The sequence below is a fragment of the Rattus norvegicus genome, chromosome Y, assembly GCF_036323735.1.
Source record: "Rattus norvegicus strain BN/NHsdMcwi chromosome Y, GRCr8, whole genome shotgun sequence".
Classification (NCBI taxonomy): Eukaryota; Metazoa; Chordata; class Mammalia; order Rodentia; family Muridae; genus Rattus; species Rattus norvegicus.
Window position 1 is genome coordinate 51,375,750 of NC_086040.1, and position 26,077 is coordinate 51,401,826.

General features: G+C 41.9%; 2 long non-coding RNA genes across 2 annotated transcripts in view; both read right to left on the bottom strand.

The window, feature by feature from the left end:
* The window catches only part of LOC134484276 (uncharacterized), a 40,637-nt gene extending 21,838 nt beyond the window's left edge, over positions 1-18,799 (bottom strand). Inside the window, exon 1 of the long non-coding RNA XR_010061687.1 lies at positions 18,612-18,799. This is a non-coding gene — a long non-coding RNA (uncharacterized LOC134484276). The remainder of the gene's footprint in view (positions 1-18,611) is intronic.
* On the bottom strand, positions 15,532-17,511 carry LOC134484275 (uncharacterized). Its single transcript, XR_010061686.1, has 2 exons — positions 16,266-17,511; positions 15,532-15,755 (listed from the first exon to the last, which is right to left on the bottom strand). It is a non-coding gene; the product is annotated as an uncharacterized LOC134484275 (long non-coding RNA).
* Positions 18,800-26,077: the final 7,278 nt, after the last annotated feature.

A 26,077-nucleotide genomic window follows, 5' to 3' on the forward strand; every position in this document is an offset into this window, starting at 1 on the left:
GAGGAGAACCAGGAGTTCAAAATCATCCTCGGGTGCATAGTGTGTTTGAGGCCAGCCTGGGCTACATGAAGCCTGTATAAACAAATATGTAACACAGGACATCTTTTCTGAGGCATTTGCCATACTTTGTTCTGTGGTTTCTGAGTATCTGAAAAGTCCAGGGGTACTTGAAGGAAAAGAACATCCTGGTGCTACTAGGGACTGTCAGTCAGAGACATTGGCTGGTGACGCCATCTCATCCCAGCTGATTTTCTGCCTGCTTCTGTTGCTGATAGGCTGATCCATGTCCACAGCTTTGCTCATAATCGCCCTGCTTCCCTTTTAGCTGTACCCATTCTTGCTTCTTGCTGAGGCCGTGATGGAATTAGTGACACAGAGAATTGGTGTCCCCTTCCAGCCCACTGATTCTCTCAACAATAAGTTCTCTGTATTAATAGTTTCTCTGTTGCCTACAATATCAGAAATACATAGAACACTCTTTTCTGTTTTATTTGGACACTGGGTTTCATTATGTAGGTAGGACTGGCCTGAAACTCACTGTATAAACCAGGTCGTCCTTGAACTCACAGAGATCAGCTTGCTTCTGAATGCTGGGATTAAAGGGGCATACCTGGCTTCATCTTTTTTTAATTTTTTTTAAATTTATATCTATGGTGTGTGTGTGTGTGTGTGTGTGTGTGTGTTTGTGTGTGTTTGTGTGTATGTATATGTGTGTGTGTTTATGTGAGTGTGTGTGTGTATGTGTGTGTGTGTATGTGTGTGTGTGTTTAGGTGAGTGTGTGTGTTTGTGTGTGTTTGTGTTTGTGTGTGTATGTGTGTGTGTGTGTGAGTGTGAGTGTGGGTGTGTGTGTGTGTGTTTGTGTGTGTATGTGTGTGTGTATGTGAGTGGGTGTGTGTGTGTTTGCGTTTGTGTGTGTGTATGTGAGTGTGTGTGTGTTTGTGTGTGTTTGTGTTTGTGTATGTGTGTGTGTATATGTGAGTGGGTGTGGGTGTGTTTGTTTGTGTTTGTGTATGTGTATGTGTGTGTGTGTGTGTGTGTGAGTTTTGACCAAAAAGTCCATCAGATCCTCTGAACCCTGATCCTCTGCAAGAGCATCCTGTGTTCCTAAGCAGTGAGCCATCTCCCACCCCTTCTGCCTGCTCTAAAGTCCACTTCATTGTTCATCTTGCCCAGACATGCCTTTAATTCCTACTTTTAGTGTTCATTTTAATTCAGTGAGTTACTATTCGATTTTCTTTTGTTTCTTCTATTACCTCACCAGGATGTTTGTTTTGGAAATTTCTCATTGACGAAGCTTGAATCCTGACTTTAAAATCCTTGCTGATGATTCTGACAATGGTTTTCTCTTGGTGCCACCAACAAGGAACTGGTTTTTCTCCTCTGCTTTTCACTTAGGGGGATGGTCATGGTGTGACGTGATTTCCATTTTGACATCATTTGTCTAAGATGTCAGCAGTCCTGACAATGTGGGTGCAGTGGCTGTTTATCCTTCATAAACTTTTGGTGGTGTTTTGGTTTTTCTGAATTTGCCTGATTGAATAAAAGGGATTATATCTCCAGTCCATATCGACAGGCATATCTTAGAGGGGTCAGGAAGAGAGGGTCTCAACCTTCCTAATGTAACTGTTGCAGTTTGTTGCAGTTTCCTCTCCAACCAGAATCGGCCAGTACAAAGAAAATGCAACTCAATTAATATGAAAACAATCCAGCGTCTAGATTGGGCAGATCCACCCTACACTGTCCTATTCCTAGCTCCCAAATCCCTCATCCCTTGCACCTTTTATTTGCCTGGTCTCCAGCTTCTCCTTCTCCCATGACAACTCTCTCCTCACTTCTTTCCTTTTTTTTCCCTGACTCCTCCCCCTTCTGACTCCCCCCTCCTGATTCCTCCCCTCTCCTGACTCCTCCCCTCTCGCTCCCGACTCCTCCCTCTGCCCAAATCTCGAGCTCTTGCCTTTATTTTACTAATTCAGAGAGAACTACAAGGCAGACCACAACATTTCCCACTTTTTGTCCAGTTAAAAAACCTTTTCCCTATACATATGTGAACTAAGTTTATTACCATTCTGTAATTTATAAAACCAACAATACACTCATCACCCAGTGCATCAATTTTGTTCAGTAACCATGTCATCTATACTAAAAACTATACCTGATTATATCCTGGTTCTAGATCCTATGCCACCTGAAAACCACCCTACAAGATTTATCATCTTTCTCAATACTAAACCGCTTGGGTTGTCTATGAGTCTTCCAGTCTCCAACCACATCAGAAATCCAAGAATGATTAATATTACCTGAAAATATGGGAAGCACAAAACATGGCTTCCAAGCTTAGCCAATTTATAGAGACTGCTGATCACCTGGACAGTCCCCCTATTCCTCAATATGTCGGAGCATCAGTCTTCAGCCTTCTGGCCCAGGATCAGCTGACAGACTTTGAATGCAGATTTTGAAGGGCTGATCACCCTGCCTTGGCAGAGATTATCAATCAACTATTCTGCATAATTTGTCCCTTTCTGGACAGTGTTTTGTCTGTAGATGAATTGAAGCAATTTGTTCAGTGGCTGTGTCACCACGATTTGAGCAACTCCATTGATGCTCAATTTCTTCTTTGAGTCTAAGGGGTCCTGTCAGGGGCAGACAGGTCTCTAGTCAAATGATCTATACAAAAAAATGTCCATATCGGGTTATTCAGTGGACTTCTGGTGCCCTTGAAGATTTCCTATCTACATAGGTGTTTCTGAACTGTTAAGCATAGACTACCGTTGGCCCTCTCTAATAGAAGAATTTCCAAAACCCATCTAAACTGACTCAGAACCATGACTTTGCAATCTGGTCTTTAGCTGGTTCTGGTTAATCAACTAAAAATAATGTATGATAGCAGTTATAGGACTGTGTCTAAGACTTGTATTCTTAGATGCATAGTGGAGGCACAATGCTAATGTTAAAGTAGCAATATTAATCTCAATTATAAATCAATAAGGAAGTATACCAAGAAAACCTCGCATTTGTGTAAAATGCATTCTATACCAACGAAAAGATTGCAGCTTCAACTTTGTATCAATTACAAACATTTCTATCAATGTAAGATATAGCTGTAAAATTTTGTTTAAGAGTATGTTTGCTAATCTATCCCTGTTTGTCTATTTCTCTAACTTGTATGTATTACTATATCACCCCCCCTTTTCTTTTTAACTAAGAAGGATAGAAAGGAGGAAAGGAAAGATAGCAATCCCTGAGTTTAAATTCTCTAGTTCCCCCTGCCCAAAGCTACATTTGTATAGTATCCCTTAAAAGAAAACATATCCAGTGTTCTTAGAATAACCAGAACCATCCACCCCAACATAAGGAACTGGGAAGATAATCTTCCTCGTCTTCTTCCAGCTGAATTGGGGTGAAGAATTCCCTTCTGGGGCCCAAGGGGAATTAGGAAAAGTTGGCTTTGTCAGAGTAGAGGTAGCTGGGATTTGCCTGCCAGTCACTCTGTGCTGAGAAAGTTCATCTCTTAGCTGACCTCTTGACTATGACAGTCTGAAGGGCTGGATAAGTAAGATGGCTGTTCTGGAAAAGTTCTGAAAGCAGGCCTTGAAATGAAGCAGCTTCAGTGTAACTGAGGGAGATTCAAACTCGAAGTTGGACTGGAAGGTCCCGGAATCTCAGTATCCCAGATTGTGGGTCATTTCAGGGCTGTCTTTCTCTTCTTTCCTCCTGCAGCACACAAAACTTTACAAGCGTCATATAGTTCTGTAAGCGCATCCACATGGAGTAGGCAGGGTGCACAGCTTAGTTAATAAAGATCAAGAAAGAAAGGTGACTGCCTTTCTTCACGTTAGTTTGATCATATAGTCAAACCGTACCATAATTTTGTAATACATGCCATTTTATAGGATGCATGTAATAACAAGTTATGAGAAATTCATACTCAAAATATTACTGGCTGTTTATAGACATTTTAGTCTCAGGCAGTTCATACATGGAGACCTAAACATCCTCATATATACATCACCTATTTGTTGATTGTCGTAGTCTCCCTTTTCTTCTGTGTTGCCGAGGACTTCAGGAGGTCTCCCCTTGTCATGTCTGATCTTTATCAGCTTGGAAGGAACCCACAGCTTTCTTCTCCTGTACAAACATAGGCATAACCCCTTCCCCAGAGTAACCCATTTCCCATTTTCCATTCTGACGTCAGAATATCCTTAATATAAACAGGCTGGTTTAGTTCAGTAGTCTTTTCCACAATCCAATGTCTTTCAGCAGCTGTGCTGTTTTGTTCATCAGCATTTAAAAAATTAAAAAATTTAAAGTTAATAAAGCACTATGTAGCCTATCTCTGGGAGTTTTTGTTGCCCCTTTTTGCCTGTTAATCATCTCCTTTAGACTTCTATTAGATCTCTCCACAATCGCTTGTCCTGTAGGATTGTGTGGTATACCTGTAACATGTTTTATTTTATAATATTCAAAGAAGCGCTTAATCTTGTTAGAGATACATGCTGGACCATTGTTCGTTTTAATTTGTATGGGTATTCCCATTATAGCCATAACTTCTAATAAATGTGTAATTACAGAATCTGCCTTTTCTGACGCTAAGGCAATTGCCCATTGAAATCCTGAGTATGTATCTATAGTATGGTGTATGTATTTCAGCTTACCAAACTCTGTAAAATGGAGAACATCCATTTGCCAAATTTCATTTCTTTGGGTGCCTTTACGGTTAGTTCCCGTAGGCAATGGAGTTTGATTATATAACGAGCAAGTAGGACATTGCCTCACAGTCTCCTTGGCTTGTTGCCAAGTGATAGAGAATTCTTTCTTTAAGCCTTTGCTGTTAACATGGTGTTTTTTATGGAATTCTGAAGCCTCTAGTGCACTTCCTATCAGTAGCTGGTCAATTTCATTATTACCTTGCGCCAGAGGGCCTGGCAGACTTGTATGAGATCTTATGTGTGTTATATATAGTGGGTAACTCCTATTTCTGATCTTTTGTTGTAGCTGAGTAAATAATGATGTCAATTCAGAATAATCCTGAATAAGTTCTGCAGTCTCTATGTGCAAAGCAACCCTTTCTACATATTGAGAGTCAGTTACTATATTAAGAGGCTCTTGAAAATCTGACAACATCATGAGTATTGCATATAATTCAGATTTTTGAACTGACTTATAGGGACTCTCCGTCACCTTGCTTACATTTTCTGATTTACATCCTGCCTTTCCTGACTCACTGGCATCAGTGTAAAATGTAGGGGCTCCAGATATTGGGGTTCCCTTTATTATACGAGGGAGGATCCAGGTAGTTCGTTTTATGAACTGAAGTCGCTTGCTTTTAGGGTATCTGTTGTTAATCTCTCCTAAGAACTTACTGCACGCTCTTTGCAAATGTTCAACTTGTACCCACAAAGAGGCAATTTCTGCATTAGTAAAAGGTACCACAATTTCAGCCGGGTCCATTCCAACTAATTGTCGAAATCTCAATTTTCCTTTAAGTATCAATTCAGAGACCTTCTCAATGTAGGTTTTCAGTTTCTTACTCTATTTATGTGCTAAAAATATCCATTCTAAGATATAATCTTCCCTCTGCATGAGAATTCCTGTAGAGGAATGAGTAGAGGGTAAGATGACTAATATGCAGGCCATCTTTGGATCAATACGATCTAGATGTGTGTCCTGCAATTTCCTTTCTACCAAAGCTAGCTCTTTCTCAGCCTCAGCTGACAGTTTCCTTGGGCTATTTAAATCTTTATCGCCTTGTAACGTTTGAAACAAATTGTTCAACTCTTGACTGGTCAAGCCAGTCACAGGCCTCAACCAGTTAATATCTCCCAGTAGTTTCGGAAATATCATTAAGTGTCCTTAATTGCTTTCTTTTGAATTGCACCTTTTGTGGCCTACTCCTTTGTCGACTTATTTTATACCCTAGATAATTAATAGAATCCCCTCTTTGCATTTTCTCAGGAGTGATTCATAATCCCCAGCAAGGTAAGGTTTTTTTCACTTCATCACACATTCTTTCCAGGATATTTATATCTGAATCAGACAATAAAATGTCATCCATGTAATGATAAATAATAGATTGGGGAAATTGTTTGCGAATCATCTCCAATGACTGCTGTACAAAATATTGACACATGGTAAGGCTATTCAACATTCCCTGTGGCAGGACTTTCCATTGATATCTTTTTATGGGCCGACCTCTATTGAGGGAAGGCACTGAAAAGGCAAACCTTTCATTATCGCCTTCATGTAGAGGAATAGTGAAAAAACAATATTTTAAGTCAATCACTATAATAGGCCATTCCTTAGGCAACAAAGAAGGCAGCGGGATCCCAGGCTGCAGGGAACCCATCAGCTGAATAATCTTATTAGTTGCTCTGAGATCTGTCAACACCCTCCATTTTCCAGACCTTTTTTTAATGACAAATACTGGAGAATTCCAAGGGCTGGTGGACTCCTCTATATGCTGAGCCTCCAGCTGCTCCTGGACTAGCTGTTCTAATGCCTGTAGTTTTTCTTTTGTCACAGACCACTGATCAATCCAGATGGGTTGGTCAGTCAGCCACCTTAGTGGCAAGGCTGTTGTTGTCTTAACAGCAGTGGCTCCTTGTGGTAGCACTAAATTGTCAGCCTCTGTTGTATCTTGGTTATGGACAGCTTGGACCATCTCTAACTATCCTTGATAACATTCCCTGACTGATTTAAAGTTTTCATTAGGAGCCTGATGAATTTCACGGCCAGACCCTGAAACTGAGGAGATATTAATTTGAGTTTTCCACTGCTGTAGTAGGTCTCTTCCCCATAAGTTAATGGCTATATTAGCCACGTATGGCCTTAATTTTCCTACCTGACCTTCTGGTCCTATACATTTAAACCAACTGGTGCTGTGTATTATTTGGGATAAAGTGCCAACACCTTGAAGCTGCATATCCACTCCTTGAAGTGGCCAACTAGTGGGCCAAGATTTTGGAGAGATGATGGTTACATCTGCTCCAGTGTCAATCATTCCTTCAATTTCAATATTGTTTACCAGTATTTTTAGTTTTGGTCTTTTGTCCACTATAGACGTTGTCCAAAATGTACATTTTTCGCTCCCTTTGAGGCTTTTGGGATTGTCCATAGGACTTCCCTCAGACTCCTCTGGGCCCAGAACATCTATTTTTGAATTCATGCCATTTAATTGTTCTGAGGAAGAGAACTCTCCTTGCCTGGCATTGGGGCCTGCGAGAGGCCCCCTGGAAGTTTAATGGCAGGATGCGGCCCCATCTGTCTGTTATTGCTCTACATTGCTTAGTCCAATGTCCACGTCTGTCACATTTTTGACACATTCCAGGAGGCATAGTCCCCCTTTTGGTATTACTTTGGTTTTTCTTGCTGTAATATCAGAGATGACCCTGCTCACCACAATTAAAACATTTGAAATCTTGGGTCATCTCTAGCTGCCCAGTGGCAGCTTCTCCTATCACAGTCGTATCAGGAGAACAAGATCCAACAATAGCTGTATATCTAATCCACTCATCTATTGGTGCGGACCTCGCCTTCAGTGGTCTGATTACTTCCCTGAATTCGGTTTTGCATTTTCAAAGGCTAAAGACTCAATTATCGCCTTTCTTGCTGCTGAATCTGATACACTCCTTTCCACAGCTGAGGTAAGCATTTGTAAAAAGTCAGGGGAGGTTTCTTTAGGACCTTGTATGACTTGAGTGAATGTTTCAAGTCTTTTCCCTGATTCTGCGATTTTGTCCCAGACCTTTAAGGCTGACGATCGACACCATGCCAGAGTTTCTTCATCATATACAGCCTGCACCTCTACTTCAACAAAGCGGCCTTCACCAAGCAGTTGATCTGTGTAAATCTCTCTGCCCCTAGCTCTATTTTGTCGTGCTGTCTCCCTCACTTCTTCTCTCCACCACGAAATCCATTGTATATTTTCAGCAGGCTCTAGAATTGCTCTTACCATATCTTTCCATTCTTTGGGGATTACTCTATTTTTAATAGCCCAAGAAATCAAGCATTGTTTTACAAATGGTGAATGCATTCCAAAATTAGTTACGCTTTCCTTAAATTTCCTTAATTCTAACACATCCATGGGTTGCCATTCAAATTCTTCATAACCCTGTGGATGATCATCGTTTGGAAGCTTTTGTTGTACACTAACTGGATAGACTAAAGTTTGTTTCCTAATAACCTTAGTTTGGCTTTCCCTAATTTTATCTTCAGTCTCTACCTGAGTTTTTTCTTTAATTGTAATTTTAAATTCCTCTCTAAAAGTCTGTACCCATGCTTCACATTTCTCCTTCTGTCTTCCCCCTTGTCCCTTGAGTTCTTGAATTCTCTGTTCAAGGATAGGCTTCCACACTTTGAATTTTTCTTTATATTGTACTTCTAATAATTTGTTGTCCATATTCTTTTGATTGATTAATTTTAAAAAGTTATTCTCCAAGTCTTGCTTCCAAACCTCATTACTTTCCCTCTGCTGTTCAGTATGACTTGTGAGCTGTTGTATGTTCTGTTCTAACATCCTTTCTAGTTCCTGTCTACAACTTTTATTTTCATCTTTCTGTCTCTTATTCTGATGTATAATTTCCTGTGTCTTCGGTACTAGTGTTCCTTCTAGGCTATATTGCCAAGATTTAATTTTCTCTTTCTGTTGTTCATGTTGTTCCATAATTACCTGTATCTTCTCTTCTAAGCCCTGCTTCCATAATTTTAGCTTCTCTTTATGTTTTAATTCTGATATTGCAGCCTCTGCCTTATTTTGATTTGCTAGTTTTAGTAAATTATCTTCTAGACTTTGCTTCCAGATTCTATCTCTATTTTCCTGCTGTTCAATTTGATCTTTGAGTTGTCGAATTCTTTTTTCTAGTGTCTCTTCTAGCTCCTGTTGCCAAAACTTAAGCTTATCTCTCTGTTGTTCAGAGTCATCTATATATCTCAGAAATTTCTGTTCTAGCATTACTTGTAATTTCTTTCCTAATGCTAGAAATTTGCTATTTAGGGCCCTGTCTTTTGAGAAGATATAGGAAATCAGAAGAATGAATATTGCAATACCGGTCAATGATAAAGTGTCTTTTTCCTCAAAATTCACAACCGTCAGACCATTCAAAATATCATTCCATAAGGCCCAAAAGATATTCATTGTGTTTCTCTTCTTTAAGTATCAAAAAGTTATATATCTCTCTTACATCAAAGTAGTATCTGATCCGAAGCCGTTTGGACCTTTTTCTCCCTCTGCTTCAGAACACGTGCAGTCCCCTCGATTCTTCCTAGACCCCTCAGACCCAGTCTTCAACTTCTAATCCACCAGTACTCATGCCTAGATCTCTATCAGAGCCCTATTCTGGGGGTGAGAGGGAAGTAAACTTGCATCTCAGGTTAGTTGAGTTCTAATGGATACGTTGGGCGCCAGTTGTTGCAGTTTCCTCTCCACCAGAATCGGCCCGTACAAAGAAAACACAACTCAATTAATGTGAAAACAATCCAGCATCTAGATTGGGCAGATCCACCCTACACTGTCCTATTCCTAGCTCCCAAATCCCTCATCCCTTGCACCTTTTATTTGCAGGTCTCCAGCTTTTCCTTCTCCCATGACGACCCTCTCCTCGCTCCTTTCCTTTTCCTCCCCTGAGTCCTCTAACTTTTTCTCAGTTCCCCATCATGTCGCGAAACTCTCGCTCTCCCACCTATCTTCATTCCTCCTCTCCCAACACTCTCAACTGTCCAATTCTCTCCCTCCTCCTCAGGTTCTACTGGCTCAACTGTCACCAACTGTCGTCTCTCACCCTATTCTCTGAACCTCTTCCCCTCTCGCTCCCGACTCCTCCATCTGCCCAAATCTTGCACTCTTGCCTTCATTTTACAAATTCAGAGAGAAATCCAAGGCAAACCACAACGGAAAAGTAAGCTTTTTAGACTCTACAACAAATTAAAACTTAGCTTATTGACTAAGTAACAGCAATTCACTTTGCAAAACACTAGCTGTGAGTTTATCTTCAAAGTCAACTTCCTACAAACTTTTCCGGCTTGGAACGAACAGAATTCGCCAAGAATGTTCCATTCAGAATGGAAAATGCATGTTTTGTCCATACAGAAAAGTCTGCTTTATACCTTCTAGAACCAATTAAAACTAAGCTTATTCGCCAATTAACAGCAATTCACATTGCAAATCACTAGCTGTGTGTTTATCTTCAAAGTCAAGTTCCTACAAGCTTTCCCCCTTGGAACGAACAGAATTCACCAAAGAATGAGAGATTCAGACTGTTAAACGCATGTTTTGTCCATATAGAAAAGTCTGCTTTTTACCATCTAGAACCACGTAAACTAAGCTTATTGGCCAAGTAACAGCAATTCACTTTGCAAAACACTAGCTGTGTGTTTATCTTCAAAGTCAACTTCCTACAAGCCTTTCCCACTTGGAACGAACACGATTCGCAAAAGAATGGTCAATTCAGACTGGGAAAGGAAACCCATGTTTTGTCCATAAAAAAAACGTAGGCTTTTTACCGTCTAGAACCACGTAAAACTAAGCTTATTGGCCATGTATCAGCCATTCACTTTGCAAAACATTAGCTGTGTGTTTATCTTCAAAGTCAACTTCCTATAAGCTTTTCCCGCTTGGAAAGAACAGAATTCACCTTAGAATGTCTGATTCAGAATGGGAAATGCAAGTTTTGCCTATATACAAAAATATGCTTTATCTGTCTAGAACCACTTAAAATTAAGCTTATTGAACAAGTAACAGCACTTCACTTTGCAAAACACTAGCTGTGTGTTTACCTTGAAAGTCAACTTCCTACAGGCTTTTCCCACTTGGAGAGAACAGAATTCGCCAAAGAGTTAGAGATTCAGACTGGGAAACCCATGTTTTGGCTATATTGAAATTCTTCTTTTTACCCTCTCGACCACTTAAAACTAAGCTTATTCACCTAGTAACAGCAATTCACTTTGCAAAACACTAACTGTGTGTTTATCTTTAAAGTCAACTTCTTACAAGCCTTTCCCGCTTGGAACGAACCGAATTTGTCAAATAATGTTCGATTCAGACTGGGAACGGAAACCCATTTTTTGTCCATATAGAAAAGTATGATTTTTACCATCTGGAACCACTTAAAATTATGCACATTTGCCAGGTTACAGCAATTCACTTTACAAAACACTAGCTGTGTGTTTATCTTCAAAGTCAACTTCCTACAAGCTTTTCCTGCTTGGATGAGCAGATTTCACCAAAGAATGAGAGATTCAGACTAGGAAAACCATGTTTTGTCTATAATGAAAAGTCTGCTTTTTACCCTCTAGGACCACTTAAAATCAAGCTATTGGCCAAGTAACAGCAATTCACTTTGCAAAACACTAGCTGTGTGTTTATCTTCAAAGTCAACTTACTACAAGCTTTTCCTGCTTGGAACGAACAGAATTCGCCAAAGAATGTGAGATTCAGTCTGCTAAAAATATGTTTTGTCTATATAGAAAAGTATGCATTCTACCATCTATAACCACTTAAAACTAAGGTTATTCAACAAGTAATAGCAATTTAATTTGCGAAACACTAGCTGTGTGTTTATCTTCAAGATCCTTTGTATTACTGGGTATGTAGAAAGATATTGTGTAAATTTTTTTTGGCATGAAATATATTAGTTTCTCTATCTGTGTTAATTGAGACTTTTTCTGGATACAGTAGCCAGGGCTGGCATTTGTGTTCTCTTAGTGTCTGTATGACATCTGTCCAGGATCTTCTGGCTTTCATAGTCTCTGGTGAGAAATCTGGTGTAATTCTGATTAGTTTGCCATTATATGTTATTTCATATTTTCCCTTACTGTTGTTAATATTTTTATTTGTTTTGTGCATTATGTGTTTTGACTATTATGTGATGGGAGGATTTTCTTTTCTGGTCCAATCTATTTGGAGTTCTGTAGGCTTTGTGTATGTTTATGGGCATCTCTTTCTTCAGATTAGGGAAGTTTTCTTCCTTAATTTTGTTGAAGATATTACTGTCCCTTGACATTGTCAGTCTTCACTCTCTTCTATACCTGTTATCCTTGGTTTGATCTTCTTATTGTATCATTGATTTCCTGTTTTGGGCTAGGAGCTTCTTCTGTTTTCCATTATCTTTCACAGTTGTGTCAATGTTTTCTATGGAATCTTCTGCTCCTTAGGTTATATCTTCTATCTCTTTTACCCTGTTGGTGACGCTCACATCTATGACTCCTGGTCTCTTTCCTAGGTTTTCCATCTCCAGGGTTGTCTTCCTTTGAGCTTTCTTTATTGTTTCTATTTCCATTTTAACTCCTGGATGGTTTTTTTCATTTCCTTCTCCTGTTTTGTTGTTTTTTCAGTAGTTCTTTAAGGTATCTTTTTGTTCCCTCTTTATGGGATTCTACTTGTTTACTTCTGTATTTTCTGTTGTCCTTTATTTTCATAAGGAAGTCATTTATGACCTTCTTAACATCCTCCATCGTCATGATGAAATGTGAAGTTAAATCTAGAGCTAGCTTTTCTGATTTGTTTAGAAATCCAGTGTTTGTTTTGATGGGAGAATTGGGATCTGATTAGCCCAAGTAGTCTTGATTTTTGTTTCTTGTGTTCCTGTGCTTGCCTCCATCCATCAGGTTGTCTCTGGAGTTAGCTTGTCTTGCTCTTTCTGACTGTGGCTTGACCGTCCAGTAGGCCTGTGTGTCAGGACCACTGTAGACCTGTTTTCCTGTTTTCTTTTACCCAGTTATGGGAACAGAGTATTTTGCTCTCAGGCATGTAGTTTCTCCTGTTCATGGGCTTTCAGCTATCCCTGTGGGCAGGAACCAGAAGGAAATTCCCATACCTCTCCTAGGTCTCTCTGTTGGAGGGGAGGGGGCACAGATGGCACAAAATGTTTTCCTCTTGTGTCTGGAATCTGGGCAGAGAGTAGTCTCCTCTGGTTTCCCAGGAGTGTCTGCTTCTCTGCAGGTCTATTTCCCCCACCCTCAGGATATGGGTACAGGGAGCTGTTTGACCAGTTCAGTTCTGATCCAAGAAAAGTCAGGAACATGGTGGTCCTGCAGCTTCATTCCTCCTATATTCCTGTGTCCAGAGGCACTATGCAGTATTGTCTTGGGCCAGAGATGTTGGCAATGCTGGGCAGCAGTGTCAGTCTCTGTGCCTTGTACACTCTGTTTTGCCCACACTCCTGGGTGATCAGCTCTCTCTCCCACAGCATCTAGGATCAGGGAGCTCTGGGCCGGGATCAGGGAGGTTCAGGAGTCAGCTAGAAAATGGAAGGGCCTGGTCCCAGAGGAGTTCTGCCTTTGTGTGTCCTGAGTCCACCAGTCCGCTCACTTTGAGCAGAAAAGTTGGATTCACCTCTGGTCTCAGGTCTGAACTTGCTCATTGGGCTGACTTTCAGCTTTCCATGAGGGCTGCAACCAGAAATGTCCTGCCCCTACTGCTCCTAGGTCCCTATGCACAGGAGGCCCAGATGGAGCTAGGTGTTTTTTTCTTGAGTCAGGAATGTGAGCAGAGTTTTCAGGGGATTCTGCCCCTCTGATGGTCTAAGACTTACCTACCCCACACGAGATTTGGGTGTAGAATACTGTTTGAACCAGTTCCGATGCAGGGGCAGTTTGGACTGCAGGGCACCTGAAGCTCCTATATCCATGTGTCCAGAGGCACTATTCAGTTTCCTCTTGGGCTAGGGATGTGTGCACTGGTGGGCAGAAGTGGCAGTCTCTCCTTCCCTGAGGTCTCAGTATTGCCCACTCTTCTGGGTGATCAGCTCTCTGTCCCACAGTGTTTCCAAAGGAGTTTCAAATGTTCATTCCCTATCCTACAGGTATCCAGTCTTTCCAATTCTCCTCCATAGTGTGTTGGACAAGACCCCTCTGATCAAGGGGAGGTACAACAGGCCCCATCAGACAAAGAGGGCTGCAAAACTTCTTCTCTTAAAAGTAATGTCAGTGATTTCTCATGTTCCACAAATGGTTTAAATCCTGCCCCCTCTCCACATGAAACTTTAATACCTAAGCCAGCTGCCAAAGCAGGGCAGAGAGCTACGTCCACTCACAAATACAGGCAAAGATGTCCTCCATCTCCACCAAAGTGCCTTATGCAATCTGCCTCATGTAAAATGAGTTTGAAACCTGATTCTGCTGATGAAGGGGATTTCAGAACTTCCCTTTAAACCAAGTGGACCTTCAACGTCCTCCACGATTAAAACTGTGCTTAAATCATCACTTATGGTCCAAGAGGGACAAAATAGAGTCGCAAATCCCCAGGCGAACCTCATAATACACATACCAGCCCAAGCAGAGACAAACCTTTCTTCATGTACACCATTAGACCAAGGACCATTGCCAATTTCAGAAGTGACTCTTGAGAGTTCCACACCTGCACAAGATGTGGTAGAAATTTCTGAGTCCTCCCAAGGAACTCTTGTGCCTTCTGCACATAAAAAAATATGATCTAGCACCCTCACCATCTCCCCCAGTACTTCCAATGTCCCTATACAACAGAGAATTATTCAAATATTCTCTACCACCAAAAAGGACCCTCCTGACTTGTCATCAGGCCCAAAAGAGGCAAGTTTATCACAACACACAGTCAATGAGCCATGCAGACTTCATATTTGAACAAATTGCAGAGAAGATACAACATCCCCTACCTACTCAGGGGACTCTAGGTCATTCTGTCATGTAAGGAGAGGCTCCAAAATTTTCCACATATACATCAGAGATGCTAGAAATTCCCAAAATGAGCAGGATTCTCTGAGTAGTGCTCTATCTCATAAAGAGACTGTTGGACGAGAAACATCTACAAAAGGAGTTTTACCCACAGCCACATCTTTAGAAATGGCTTGTGGATGTGACACATGTACAAAAGATGTTCTAGGACATATTCCATCTGTAGAGAAGGTTATGGATCCAACCATATGTGAACGCGGTGTAGGGGAACATGAAATGCAAACACCAGTGTCTGTAGCATCCTCGACATCTGAGGAAAGGGATTCCTTGGATTCCATTTGTGCAAAAGAATGCATATGACCTCCGCAAAATTCACAGGAGGCTATAGGAATTTCTTAATCTCCTCAAGATCAGCCATCTTCCCCAAATACAGAAGATGCTACACACTCTTCCAAATATGCACAAAGGGTTTCCAGTCCTTCTTTATATCCACAAGCAGACCCAGAACATCTGCCAAATACCTCAAAGGCTCTGGATTTTACCTTATCTCCTGAAGGGGCCTTGGAAGCCATTTTGTCTATCAAGCAGGCTAGGGAACCTGACACTTCTATACGAAAGTCTCTTTCAATTTCTCCAGCAGAAGAAATTTTTCTTGGAACTTCCACAATTACACAACGATGTCTAGAAACATCCTTATCTGCTCATGAGGCTCTCAGACCTTTCACATAACTCCATGATCCTCTAGGAGAGGTCACATCTTCAGAGGTAGCTCTAATACCTACTCCCGTTTCTGACATTACAGTCAGGATTTCTACACATATACACGGTACATTAAGACCTTCCTCATCTGAGAAGGATGTCTTAGGATCTACTGCATCTGAACAGCATGCTTTACAATTATCCACATCTACCCAAGTAGATTTATTTCACATGTCCACTCTGGGGAGAAATAGTAGACATTCTCCCTCTACCAAAGTATACCACAGTCATCCAGTTTCTAGAAACACAGGGTTAAGATTTGATCCTTCTGATGGTGTCTTGAGAAGTTTCTCCTCTAAGGAGGACAGTTTCAACCTTCCACCTTCTGCCCAAAGGGATCTTGTGCCATATTCTTCTGCAAAAGAGACACCAAAAGTTACAATTACTCTTCAGGTGAGTCCCACACCTTCTCCATCTGTCCAAAGGGCATTGAAATTTTCCAAAAATGAAGAAGGTATTGTGGAAAGTTGCCAATCCTTACAGGGGCATGCTGCACATTCCATATTGTCCCAAGATGCTCAAGTAACTCCTCCTTCTACCAAAAAGGCATGTTCACCATCTGCCCTAGGATTTCAGGGAATTTCTTCACCCCTCTCTAGGGCTCCAGAAAGTGTTCTCCATGCTCAAAGTGATTTGTCATTGTGAAAATTAGACTTCAAAAATACAAAACCATTTTTATATTCCCAAAGGTCTGAGGGATAGTCCACATCGAAAAAAAAAAATCATTTAGACCTGTGCCATTAGTCCAAGTATATCAGAAAAATTCCATGTCTTCTAAAGCATATAAAAATCAATCTGGCTCTAGCACTCTTCCTGGGAAACACAGGACAATCGAAAACTAAAAAGAGGTATCTAGAAACTTTACCGTTTGCTCAAAGGTCTTTAGGATGTTCAGCAAGTTCTCCAAGAGCTCGGTGAACCTAGAGAACAAAAGAACTAAAGCCATCTGCCCAGCGTGTTTTCACAAGAACCACATTATTTCTTCTTTTCTTTTATGCCAAGACAGATGTCCAGCTTCTTCTTCCCATTTCTGATCTCTTCATCCTATTTGTTCTCCCTCCCAAATGGCTCTTTACTCTGAATTAGAGGCCAATTAGTAAACCCTAGTGGTACTGAAGGAATATCTGAGAGGCAGTTGCAGTCAGGACAACACTTGTTACCTCACAGAAGAAGCTAGGGCTCTCCAGGATACAAGAGACTTTTCATGGAGGGCCTAATGATGATGTCACTGAGAACCGCCATGGCCTCCCTCTAAACAGCTTTCCTTACATTGACCAGATTCATGGGTTCCCTTTCCAGGAGTGTCTCCTGTGACACCGTGGAAAACTTTACATACTACATCTCTCTAAAGCTAGAGACTTCTCTCTGCTTCATTAGTGGTCACATGCTCTGAATGGAGAAAGTTAGTCAGGTGTTTGGCATGGGTAGAAAAGATCTAGGAACATGGAGAGAAGGAGATTCTTCTGAAGATTCATGTTATTCCCAGGTCTAATCCTGTGACATAAAGTTCAATTCGCTAGGTGTTCTCATTTTCCCAGGTGCCAGTATTTTCTCTACAGACCTTTAATGGAGTGAATATTTTGCTACATTTTCTGATTGTACATTCATTCACAGGGGACATTTTATATGTTCCTGCATGCGTACTAAAAAATTTCATTTTTCCAATTCCATTTTTTGCAATGAATATGGCTACAAACGGGGCCCAGATATAGAGCGAATATAACAGTGTAAATATTGTGTAACTCCTTCAAATGATAAACTCCCAAATCCTCATTTTATCCATAAAGTAGCAGACATCAGTTAAGCAAAGGACAACATGGAGTATAAAATATGGTTCTGTAGTTCTATTAGATATCAGTTCTCTAATATCGACCTTCCTGTGATCCCAGGGAAAGACTTGAGGTTTTTGGATGTTTTACCATGATTCTTTCTTCAGGACAAACATCAGTTTCTGGGTGATGGTCAGCAAGAAGAGTGGCTTGAGGTCCAGTGAAACCTCAACATCCATAGGTTATAAGAAAAGGAGGGAGTCTATTTAGAATTGTCATTTGTGGATACTATATTCTTGACCCAGTTACACAGAATCCTAGTAAATATTCCATCAAAATTCTTAGTAGTAGGAGCCACCAAAAGCATATATATATATATATATATATATATATATATATATATATATATATATATATATATGTCACCAAAACTAGATAGGATTGTTGAAGCTAAGAAGAGCATGCTGCCAGGAACTGGACATAGATCTTTCATGAGAGACACAGCTAGAGCATGTCAAATACAGAAGTGAATGCTAGTGGCAAACCAGGGAACTGAAAATGGACCTCATGTTTGTAATTGTTTAGAAAAGATTACAAGAGCTGAATGGACTTTCAACCCCATAAGAACAGCAATTCATCTAAGCAGAGCTTTCTGGTACTAAACCAATATTCAAAGACTGTGTATGGACAGGCCTATGGCTTCAACTCCATTGGTAGAAGAGGATGGCCTTGTTGGGCCCCAATGGAAGGAGAAGCCCGTGCTCCTCCCTAGGTTTGCCTCCCAGTTCAAGGGAATGTCACGGTGCAGTAACGGGGGTTATAGAAGAAGGTTAGTGGGACTGTTTAAGGATCTCAGGGACAGGAACCTGGGAAAGGAAATAACATTTGAAATGTAAATATAAAAATATTCAATAGAAAAAGCAATAAAATTTGCTAAAAAATAAAAAAAATGGGAGAAAATAGAAAAGTTAACTGCCAGCTAATCACACCTATTGGCTCAGAAATCTAAAGGGTCACTGTCAGGGAATGGTAGTCATAGTAATACTAGTGGAAAGACTGAGATTATGAAGTCTCAAATAGAAGCACTTCTCTCTCCCAGATATCAGTCTCAGACCCAAACTGCACTATAGCAATCCAAAGCAAGGAGAAGTTTACACTGAGCTGAGGACACAATACTTGTCTTTTCCTTCTTCCTTAGGACCTTTCTTTCTGGGAAAAATTATAAAAGCCATGAGCTCTCAAGAATCAACTGGGCCCTTTCCAACACCTGGCTTTTGGAATAACGAAATTAATGATATAAACTCTCCGACTTCAAGAAACCATAACAAGCAGGGATGTTCAGATGCTTCTGGGAGGCTCTCAGTTCCTGATTCCCATATGTTGAAGGCTCAGATAAAGGCTATCTCTTCAGCAAACCCACTCAACCCCTAACCAGGACTCACCAAGCTTTCCAATGGACCAAGTATTTCTTCCTTTTTTATACAAATACATAAGGCCAGCTTCCTTCTCACCATCACTGTTCTCTTTACTCTCTTTCTTCTCACTCCCAAATGGCTGTTTACTTTGATTTAGAGCCAATTAGTAAACTCTAGAGGTACTGAAGGAATATCTGAGAGGGAGTTGCTGTCACCATGACACTAGTGACATCACAGAAGAAGCTCGGGCTCTCCAGGTTACAAGAGATTTTTCAGGCAGGACCTAATGATGATGTCACTGAGAACCGCCATGGCCTACCTGCTGAACAGCTTTCCTTACATTGACCAGATTCGAGAGTGCCTTTTCCAGGAGAGTCTCCTGTGACACAGTGGAAACCTTTATGTACTCCATCTCTCTAAATCTAGAGACTTCTCTCTGCTTCACTAGTGGTTACATGTTCTGAATGGAGAAAGTTATTCATGGGCTTAGCATGGGTAGAAAAGGTTTAGGAACATGGAGTGTAGTAGATTCTTCTAGAGAATATTTTTATTCTGTATGTCACAGGTTTTTTCCTGCTGACATACAGTTCAATTTTCTAGGTTTTCTCTGTTTCCCAAAGTATAGTATTTTCCCTACAGACCTTTAATTTAATGAATATTGTATTTCCATTTCTTATTGTAAATTCCTTGCAAAGCGACTGTAGGCAGCTGTGACATGCCAGGCCTCAAAGTTGGTGCTGGTTTCTGCCTTCCACCCTCCCAACGGTGAGCTCTCCTTGTAGTAAACTAGTCCTTATTTGGCTATGCCTACCTGGCCTGCTGGCTTCTGCATAGTGACAGCGTATCTGCATGACCCCCATGGCTTATTAGGATTGGCCAGCACTAGCTTTTTATGTGTGGTGGGGGGTTCCCTGGGGTCAGAAGATTGTATCAAGGTTCCTGAGTAAAACTGCTTGAAGAAGACCTTCACTATTCGTGTCTTCCTTGCTGGTCGTGGTTGGGCTTGGCAAGTGGTGGCCCATATAGGGACCTCCTGAAATCAGAACTTCTTGCAGTCAGGGCAGCGCTGGAACATTCCCAAGGTAATATAGGACCATAAGGACCTTGGGAAATAAGTGGCTAAAAATTCTCAGGGTAGTTAACAAGAAAGTTCTCAGTAGCAGCGAACCGAAATTAGGAAGAGGCCTGGTGAATTTAGCCGTAGAAGCGTAGAAAATTTTTGTCATGAGGAACTCACAGTCTCATCCAATTTTTCTGGCTCTTCAAGAGCTATTTGAGCATAAGAAACTAAAAATAAAAAGGAGCACCTTAGAGAGTTTATTGAGCGAATGCAAAGTCATTGCCCCCTGGTTCGCAGTCTCGGATAATCTTACTGTGGCAAGTTGGGAAAAACTAGGGAAAGACCTTGATTTTGCCTGGGAACAGGGGACTCTAAGACCTGGGGTCCATCCAGTGTGGCGTTTAGTGTGTAGTTGCCTTGAGGATCAAAAATGTTTTCAGGCAAATATAGAGAAGGGACAAGCTGCCCTAGAAATGCTTCAAGAGGAGAGGTCAGAAAAGCAGTGAAGCACAAAGGAGACAGACTCAGAAAAGACAGATACAGAGGATGAAACAGACGAAACATATTCAGAAGAAGAAAAGGAAAAAGCCTAAAATGGTGGAGGAACTTCCTGGGTGGTTCCTCTCAGCTCCTCCTCCCTGCAAAGTTGTAGAGGAAGGGAGTAGAGTTTTGGGTGCAGGGCGCCCTCCTGTGGTGAACAACGGTACTGAGCATGCGCAGGCTTTGCACCTGGTATCAGTTGGCTGATAATATGCTAATGAGGGAGCAGCACAATACCAATAAGGTAATTCATGCTCCACCAATCCCTGAAGGACACTTAGCATAGCCTCAGCTGCTGTCTATATAAGCCGAGCATTCTTGCTGCTTGAGGCCCCCCTGTCCCTGTTCAAGGGAGCTGTACAGTAAAGGCTTGTTCGCAGAAGAATCCTGTTGCCACGCGTCGTTCTTGCTGGTGAGACATTGGGCATGCGAAAACCGGGTAGTACATTCTGCCAAGAAGTGTGGAAGCCAGTCCACACAGAACTGCATCTGGCCTATCCTGTTTATGTGGATGCTAATCAACAAAGGTATCATGTGCCTTTAGACTTTAAGGTGATCAAGTCCCTGATGGTATCAGTAGGACATATGGCATTATGGCCTCACTTACCATACCTCAGGTTAAGGTCTTACACAGATTTTGCGTGACTCCTAGTGATTGGATTAAACTTGCTCGGGCCTGTCTTAGTCTGGTACAGTATTTGGACTGGAGAGCTTTTCTTATTGACTTTGCCAATGAACACGCTGCCGCTAACTTGGTAGCGAGGGGGGGGGCGGCCAGGCTGCCTGGGATAGAGATACGCTGCTGGGTCAGGGACGCTTTGCCAATGCTCAGACAGGGTATCCAGGACAGGTTTACCAGCAGATTAATGAAGTTGAAACAAAGGCATGGACATCCTTACCTAATAAGGGAGAAGGGAGTGCAAACCTCATCAAGATCCTTCAAGGACCTATGGAGCCATTCTCTGACTTTGTAGCCTGATTAGTGGAAGCAGCGGGGAAAGTCTTAGGCTACCCCGATACTGCTAGGCCCTTGATTAAAGAGTTGGCCTATGAACAGTCACAAAGGAATGTCGAGCCGCTATCACTCCTTACAAGAATAAGGGACTTGAGGCTTGGATGAAGGTCTGTAGAGAAATAGGGGGACCTGTGACTAATGCTGGACTCGCGGCTGCACTTATGCAGATGACGCAGAGAAAAGGAGGTAGCTCAGGAGTGTGTGTTAAGTGTGGTCAGCAGGGGCGCCTAAAAAGGCAATGTCCAGACAGGAGAAGTCTATTCAGTACAGGAAGTTGCCAATGCCCAAGGCAACAAGGGCTGTGCCCCAAGTGCAAGGAGGTGAACCATTGGGCTCATGAGTGCTACTTGGTAAAAGACATCAATGGGCAGCCTCTAATCACCGGTTTTGGTGAACAACGTCAAAAAAATGGACAGGTGGGTCCACGACCCCAGGGCCCACAAATATATGGGGCAGTCGAGAATCAGGATGTAGAACAGAGTCATGAGAGACCGCCGTCCCTTCTCCATTCAAGGGGCCAAGGGGAGCCACTAAGGGTTCCACAGGACTGGAACTCTTCTCCACTGTCAGATTCATACTACCTCCTTGGATGGGGGTCCAGTTGACAGAAACTGATTTTAAAGGACCCCCTGAACTTGGCACATTAGGGTTTCTTATAGGGAGATCATCTACAGCTTTAAAAGGACTACATGTCCATCCAGGAGTTATTGACCCAGATTATACAGGGGTTGTCAAGATCATGTTAGAATCACTGAAAGGGATTAGTGCCATTTCCCCTGGGGACCGAATAGCGCAACGATTACTTTGCCTAGCCATCATGGAAGATTTGCAGCCCAGTCTAGAAAGAGGGGAGAGAATGGTTTCAGTTCCACAGACTCCAACCCTACATTTTTAGGCTTGGGTTTAAACCAACGCCCAATATTGGAGCTACGGGGATATGGTAAACGCATCCTAGGACTGTTGAATACAGCGGCCAATAGAAGTATAATAACTAAGAAAGATTGACCTTCTGGACAGCCGGTACAGTCCTCATCTCAAACATTACAAGGTCTCAGTTATGCAAGAGCTCCTGATATGAGTGCAAGACAACTGAGTTGAAGAGATCAGGAAGGGCATTCAGGAGTTATGCAATCCTATATGTTGGATTTGCACATTTCCCTTTGGGGGAGATAATTGCTGAAAGATATTGGTTTCAAATTGACCACTGAGTATTCTGAAACTTCACAAAAGATTATCAAACATGTGGGCTATTTACCCAGTAAAGGAATAGGGAAACACCTGCAGGGTAGGACTAGCCCTATAACTGCCCAACAGAGAGAAAGGAATCAGGACCTGGGTTTTCCTTGGGGCCGCTGAGGATGGGTTCCCATTACCTGGAAAAGAGAGGAGCCGGTTTGGGTTCCTCAGTGGCTGCTTTCTTCTGAGAAGCTTCCCGCAGCTAAAGCTGGCTACAAAGCATATACAAACATCACTATTACCTTGGAATACCCCAATATTTGTGATTAAAAAGAAGTCAGGAAAATGGAGACTGTTGCATGATTTACAATGTATAAATCAACAGATGCAAATCATGGGCCCAGTGCAAGCCAGGCTTCCTCTTTTTTCCCCTCTGCCAGTCTGTTGGCCTGTTGTAGTGATTGATATGAAAGATTGCTTTTCCTCCATACCTCTTTGTCCAAGGGATAGTGAAAGGTTTGCTTTTACTGTTCCATCATGCAATCATGAAGAACCTGAGCAACGATATGAATGGGTAGTTTACCACAGGGTATGGCCAATAGCCCATCTATGTGTCAACTTTTTGGGGGCAACGCCATTGCGCCAATAAGACAGAGGTTTCCTGCTCTGAAATGCCTCCATTTTATGGATGATATCCTTTTAACTTCAATGAATGAAGTGATTTTAGATTTAGCATATGGAAATTTAGTTAAATTGCTAGAAGGTAGGGGATTGATTATTGCCCCGGAAAAGGTACAAAAGGGCAGTCTTGTAAATTATTTAAGAGCAAAAGTAAGTCCTTATACCATTATCCCCCAGAAGGTTGAATTGAGGAAAGATAATCTTAAGACTCTTAATGATTTTCAAAAATTACTAGGCGATATTAATTGGGCCATATGTTATTTAAAATTACCAAATTATTAATTAAAACCATTGTATAATACTTTAGTTGGGGATTCGGTCTTGGGTTCTCCTAGACAATTGACTGATGAAGCAAGGGAAGCTTTAAAGGAGGTTGAAAAAGTATTACAGGGCGCAATTTTACATCGATGGAAGGAGGGTGGAGACATTGTGCTATGCATTCTAGCCACCTACATGGAGCCCACAGGATTGTTGTGGCAAGAAGGCCCTCTGCTTTGTGTTTATCCCAAGGCTTCTCCAGCTAGATCAGTAGAGAATTATCCTACAGCAGTTGCATGTTTAGCCCTGAATGGGATCCAACAGTGCATACAATTTTTTGGTGTTTCCCCAACCTCGATCATAGTGCCCTATACAGGTCAGCTGATGAAGATCTTGTGTTGCACTGTGGATGCATGGGCTATATTACACTGTGGATTCCATGGAGAGATAGATAATCATTATCCAGAACAGTCTTTGCTGTCCTTCTTTAAAAAACATCCCGTGATCTTTCTATGGTTACCTCCAGTGTTCCTATACAGGGGGCGCCATACATATTTTACAGATGGATCCAAAAATGGCTGTGGAGTTTATGTGATTAACAATCAAGAGCCAATTTTGTGTCAATATCAACCCGGCTCTCCACAAATAATTGAACTCAAAATTGTTCCTTTGACTTTAATTTGCTCTCTGATTCAACGTATTTGTTAATGCATTTAAGATATTAGAAGTGGTTGGCCCTATTAAAATTAGCATCACGGTATGCCAGCTGCTGAGGAAACTTCAGGAATTGATCTGGAAAAGAGGTCACAAGTTTTTTGTCCAACATATTAGAGCTCATAAAGGTTTGCCTGCTCCTCTCAGTGAGTGAAATGATCTTGTGGATAGATGTACCCGAATGGAGTTCATCTTCTTAAGCTCATCATTGGATCAAGCACGACAATCTCATCAACAATATCATGTGCCTACTAAGACCTTAGAGCAGAAGTTTCATCTGTCTTGTGCAGATGCTCAACAGATAGATTTAGGATGTCAACAGTGTATCACTTTTCACCATGGACCTAGTGTCGGGGTTAATCCTAGAGGCCTCTTGCCCCTAAAGATTTGGCAAATGGATGTAACTTACATATCTGGATTTGGGACTCTAAAATACATTCATGTTTCTGTGGATACTTGTTGAGGAGTCATTCATGCTACCCCTATGAGTGGAGAAAATGCACGCAATGTTATTGGACACTGCCTATAAGCCTGGGCTGCTTGGGGAAAGCCTCAACATTTAAAAACTGATAATGGCCCAGCATAAACTGCCAAATCTTTCAAATCCTTTTATAAACAGATGGATGTGCAGTTGAGCCATGGCCTGCCGTATAATCCCCAACGTCAAGGTTTTGTTGAGCAAGCACATCGTACCTGAAGGAATGCGTAATTAAACAAAAAGGGGGAATAGGCCATGGTAGAACCCAAAGCGAACAAATATCCTTAGCCCTTTTTACACTTATTTTTTTTATTTTGAATGATGATGGCCTTTCTGCCACTGACCGACATCAGTGTCGAGCGGGCACATAGAAAGGTTATGTGAAATGAAAAGACATGATCACTGGCTTGTGGCATGGGCCAGATCCCGTGTTGGCATGGGCAAGAGGGTCTGTTTGTGTGTTTCCTCAGGACCAGCAAGATCCGTTGTGGGTCCCTGAAATATTGACCAGGAGGTACAACAAGAATGAAGATCCTGCTGCTGCTCACACTTCTCGGTGTGACCCAAATGCTGGTCCAAATGGAACCCATCTGGGGGATATTATCGGTGTTCCCGAGACTCATGACGATACATCATGACTTTTAAATCCACTCCTCTAATTTGTCTAAAAAGTAGTCAAGTTATCTTCTAGGTAATTGGACAGGAGAATTCGATTTCTTAATGGATCAGCTACATGTAGCCATCCTGACCGTGAACTCCACATGTGCAGATGCTAGACTGGCTACGGGATTGTCATATGGATTGAGGCTGCTATGAATCATGTGAGGGAGTGGGCGGGTATGGGAATACTAGCTGGACTCTTGCTCCTAGTCTCCCTAGTGTGCCTGTGTTGTCTCTGTTGAATGAGGTTTGTTCAGAGGCGGCACGCGGTTATGGTGGTACAGGTATTTGCAGCCATTAAATCAGGACAGTCCCCTCAAGCCTGGCTTACGGTCATTCAGAAGTCCTTGTTGTACCTCACGCCTGAGTATGTATGAGTGACCCTGCCCAGTGACGGGCAACCTCCCTTCTACCTAAGGCATGGGACCTTGTGTGAGACGAGGTGTCCTAAGACTGCTTTAATGAACAGATGATCCTAAGACGGTTGGATGGGTCGCCACGCTCAGGGGTGCTTTTGCCTGCTTGATTAATTAAACAATAAGGGGGAACTATAGGCAGTTGCGATATGGTGCGCCTCAAAGATGGTGCTGGTTTCCGCCTTCCACCCTCCCAATGGTGTGTGCTCCTTGTAGTAAGGAAGTCCTTATTTGGCTATGCCTGCCTAGCCTCCCAGCTTCCGCATAGTGAGAGCCGATCTTCATGACGCACATAGCTTGCTGTGATTGGCCAGCAGTAGCTATTTAAGTGTGCTCCGGGGTTTCCCCGGGGTCAGAAGATTGTATCAAAGTTCCTGAATAAAACTGCTTGAGGAAGATCTTCGTTGGTCCTGTCTTCCTTGCTGGTCGAGTTAGGGTCTTGGCATGGGTAGAAAAGATTTAGAAACATGGTGTGTAGGAGATTCGTCTAGATAA